Raw genomic sequence first — 5,035 nt, 5'->3', positions numbered from 1 at the left:
TCAAGCTGACTTCTTTTATCAATCAGTCGCTTCTAGCAGACTTGTTTTAACAATTAGTCGCTTAAAGCAGACTTCTTTTATGCTCGCTTATAGCAGACTTCTTTTAACAATTAGTCGCTTCAAGCACACTTCTTTTATATAAATAAGTCGCTTCAAGCAGACTTGGTCCGTTTGTTTTCAAATACAATTACTTACTGAAAGTAAAATTGGACCCTCTTCTTTATTTATAAATTATTACAAAATAAATGTAAAAAAAAAACAAAAAAAAAAAATAGTTGTTACAATTTACCTTACAACAGAATATATTGAAAAAAAATTCAATGCAAAGCACCGTTGCAAGGTATTAATTGAAACTGACTGCTGTTCGCCGTTCGTAACTTGGCCGTCGCAAAAAATTTGGGTAGGATTGGTCGTGCCCCGTCTTTGCTCACACGACTTGCAGCCGTAATATATTATTGGTCGAAACACCTACATGTACTGACTTGGCTCGTGTAAAAAATTAAGAAAGCGGCGGTGTGTACAACGGATCCCTCATTTCCCCTACGCTGGCCGATAAAATTGCGTGACATTGCCCTACTGCCAATTTCCTGGAACCCAGCAGAGCTTCGGATCCGTCATAAAAAAGGAAAGAGAATACGTATTACGCGAGTAAACGAGATAGATGCATTCCAAAGGGATACCGCGAGTAAAACAAATCACCAACCAGTAAAGAACATTACATTTACAATAATTTTTGTCTTATCTTCCAAAAAATAGTATCAATGAATTCTTTAGGTTATTCCGATTAAAATGAGTACCAACACGACATAAATCGGTTTAATTTTACTTTCATTGGCTAGTAATGATTCATCTCATCAATTGAAACTGATTAATACAAAAACTAGTCCGATTTACTTCCAGTTTGGTCTTATTTTCATCAGAAAATTATCACAAAGCTGTTCATAACACTTTTAAACCCAAAAAATTATAAATAAAAAACTTGCATCGTTGCATTAGTATTGTTCTACAGACATACAGTCGATTGTTTTCGCTCCGTCCTCTGATTCAATGGCTGTCCTTTTTTACGTTCGAAGCAGTCGGCAAACTTCTAATAATGTAGGAACTAGATGATATTTGTGCATCTATACGACGCAACAGCGAAAATTGTTTGTGTATGCGATCATGGAATGTGCCCCATCAACTGTCTTCCTTTAGAAGACACAGATTTTGTTCATTTTCAATCCGAACGAGCTGCTGTTCAGACGTAAGTACTAAATAACAAGCAATATTTCATTTCTTTATATAATATATATTATACATATAACATATATTAATTTCATCGTTAATGGTTCGTGGTTTGGTTGGGTGTAGTTCGGAAAACCACTCAGCCCCCATTTTTTGGATTTAAACAATAAAAAGATTCTTACGTTCGTTGATACATTGATTACGAATATCATAGAGAAAAATTGGCGACTATTGGGCCATCGTAACGCGGCCGGCACCGCTTACGCGAAAAATAAGAAATTCTTTCAACAACATTATTAGTTACAAATTATTGTGGCGGCGACGCGACAAGATAAACGTACATCCGTTTAGTCAATTACTTCAGGATAGGATTTGCTGTTTTGCGGCAGTACTGCTTCCGTTTCTGAGAAGCAGTTGTATTCAGTGAGATTAACGTAAACAAATTTAATTTTTTTTTATTTACAATGAAAATCAAGTTGTCGCCAAATTTCACTATCATATTCATTCAATATCATATATTCAAAAATTACATGTAACCGTTCACAGCTCGTAAACACAGTTCGATAGCATTGTCTACGATATTCGTAATCAGCGTATAAAAGACGTAAGATTACTGAATTTTAAAGAAATAGGGGGTGATTACTTTTACGAACTTCATCCACAAATGCCAACGGATTATTTTCTTTTTATTCAAAAAAAAATTCTTTTTCTCTCACAGAAATATGAAAGACATGAACGTTGAAACAAATGAACGTAAGTATAATTCCAACTTCAGTAAAAAAGTAATATACTGCATGATTCAAAAACATGCATGTTACATACCTCCTTTTTCTTTCAGAAAACGAAATTATGAACGCATTGCTGCAGCTGCAGCAACAGCTGCAGCACATGCGGACGCGGCAGCAGGAGAGAGACAGGGAGGTTACGTTGCTACAGCAACAGCTGCAGCAACAGCAAATGCTGCAGCACCAACCACCACCGCAGCAGCAACAACCGCCGCAACAACAACCACCGCCGCAGCACCAGCAACCGCCGCAGCACCAACAACCGCCGCAGCACCTGGAAGAAACTGAGGCGGATGTGAAGCCGCGGCGAAGTGAGTTTCGCAGATATAAGCGAAAAAATTATTAACACATTTCCGTCTCAAGTAATATAAAAAATTATTCTAAAATGGGTGAGCTATATTAACATGTACAATTTTACGTTACAGAGAGAGGAACGGCTGCTGGCGTTAGGCGCCGCCAAAATCGCGGGAGATGGCCGCGGGGAGGGAGGGGCGGCGGCAGGGGTGCCGGAATGGGTGGCGGAAGGGGCGGCGCCGTTAACAAATATTATTTTAGTTTATTTTAAATTTCACTCTGTATAGTTTATTTCACATTTCATTCGTTATTTATTATACTTTCTTTTTTTATTTTTATTTCATTTCTTATTTCTCATTCTTTTTAATTTTTTAATTTTATTTTATCACCATTTCAATTTTTTTTATCATCATTCTCATCTGCATTTTATATTCTAATTTTTTTTTTTACTTATCTTTTTATCAAATATTGCACAAAACAAATAAAAACAAATAAACATATATTTTAGATTGTTTTCTTTTATTTCCTTACGACATCCTACAAATACTAAACGTACCACTAAAAACAGTGAAATAAAATATTTTTCAACAAAAAAAAAACCGACTTCGAATTGCACTAAAAAGTGTAAAATAATTTCTATATCATTTATACCAGTATTCCACAGCTATTCATAAATTCTACTTCATCATTAAATAGGATACTAAATACATTTCAACCTTTTCGGAGGCGGCGCAAAATTATAAATACCAGAATATACGATCCTGCTAATAACGATTCCATTGCGGTATGGCAAAGTTGGTAATTCATCAGTCGTAAGAAATACAATTCCAAACGTTATAGACACGGCACAAAACATTTGTAATTACAACGATTGTATCAGAAGTTGGTACCACTTCTGATGTATGTACTGCTATTCACGACAGACCACACTTCACTCGCTCAATAGGTCTAGGGAGTATTTTAATAACGTGTGTGATTACCTTCTACACCTTGCTTCTTACTTTCCAATCAAATAAATAGTGGACAGAAATATATGACGTACGATAACTGATAACCGATGATGATATGGTACAGATACACGATACAATGAAATTCCTATTATTTTTTCAAAGAAACAATTATATCATCGTACAGTAAAAAGCAAGCTGTACAGGGGAATCACACGAGTTATTAAAAATATCCCTAGACCTAGTAACCTGCGTGAGCACAGCCGACTCTAGTACTAGCCATGCTGAACAACGTGGCAACACCGCTCACGTGACAATCGGGAGTCCTATTTTCAAAAACAGAGTCCTGTGCTCGGAATTGTAATTAACGTCTTTTTTAATTAAAAGCTGTAGTAATATACACTATTTGGTGTTAATTATGTATAAACAATACATAAACGTTGCAACTATGGCAAATAGAAGTGATGTGGTAGTATAAAATTGTTATAAATGTGATATATATTTTGTATACTCTCAAAGTAGTTTGGTGTTGTGAAGCATGATATTTGAAATATTTACAGTGGTTTCAAGAAAATTTAGGTATGAAGCAAAATGAAACCATCTTTGGGTCAAATTGAAACATTTAAGAATTGATGAACGTGTATATAAGTTAATAAAAACCTTGAAACAAGCGAAATTATTGGAACGAAACCAAAGAGGTTATGTGAAGTCCAGAGAGTAGTCGGGAGTCTGACGACGTTGATTGGCTGAGAGTCCGGGAGTCCGGGAGGCAGATAGAGTAGGCTAGGTGTTGATATATTCAGACCAGACTCCCGCGGTGTTGCCATTTTTACTTCAGCACGGCTAGTACTAGAGTCGGCTGTGGCGTGAGTTAAGTATGGTTTCTCGTGAACTGCAGTATAGTTAATCCGCAATGGGTATGTTGATTCCCGTTCAATATTGTTTACTTTAAATTATGAAATGGGTCATTTGTTACAGGTTACCGTCGCCTGAACTAGGATCTTCCTAGTAGAGGAAAAGTTTTGCATTTTGCGCCACCTCCGAAAAGGTTGAAATGTATTTAGTATCCTATTTAAAGATGAAGTAGAATTTATGAATAGCTGTGGAATACTGGTATAAATGATATAGAAATTATTTCACACTTTTTAGTGCATTTCGAAGTCGGTTTTTTTTGTTGAAAAATATTTTTGTCTTTCGTCTTTTAATTGTCGAGAGCGCTAACCCGCTCAAGACTGGTGGCAGCGAATACCAACCATCGCGCCAGAATAGGGAAGAAAGAATAGGGGATTGAATTCCAACTAACTAACTGAAATTCATTCCATTAACCACTATATCTCTTCTTTCCTTTTTACGGTGTGCCGTCGCACGCGCAACGTAACAGGTATGTTGATTTCCCTTGAATATTGTTTACTTGAAATTATCAAATGGATCATTTGTCGCCAGACGCCTAAACTAGGATCTTCCTAGTAGAAGAAAAGTTTTTAATTTTGCGCCGCCTCCGAAAACTTTGAAATGTATTTGGTATCCTATTTAACGATTAAGTAGATATTATTAATAGCTATGGAATATTGGTATAAATGAAATAGAAATTATTTTACACTTTTTAGTGCATTTCGAAGTCGGATTTCTTTTTTGTTAAAAATTATTTCATTTCACACTTTTTAGTGGAACCTATAGTATTTGTAGGATAGTGTAAGGTGATTTTGCGTTTTTGTTGCTTAGCTAATAACCATAAACTGAAAAAAATTGACCGAATTTAAATGGTTAATAAACAACAAATTCCAT

At 35.7% G+C, this 5,035-nt stretch overlaps 1 long non-coding RNA gene across 1 annotated transcript; it reads left to right on the top strand.

The window, feature by feature from the left end:
* Positions 1-2,156: 2,156 nt before the first annotated feature.
* On the top strand, positions 2,157-2,574 carry LOC143308165 (uncharacterized). Its single transcript, XR_013065164.1, has 2 exons — positions 2,157-2,320; positions 2,435-2,574. It is a non-coding gene; the product is annotated as an uncharacterized LOC143308165 (long non-coding RNA).
* Positions 2,575-5,035: the final 2,461 nt, after the last annotated feature.

Source organism: Osmia lignaria, chromosome 3 (assembly GCF_051020975.1).
Source record: "Osmia lignaria lignaria isolate PbOS001 chromosome 3, iyOsmLign1, whole genome shotgun sequence".
NCBI classification, from domain to species: Eukaryota; Metazoa; Arthropoda; class Insecta; order Hymenoptera; family Megachilidae; genus Osmia; species Osmia lignaria.
Note: the sequence above shows the minus strand (reverse complement) of the source record. Positions and strands in the feature narration are given on the sequence as shown.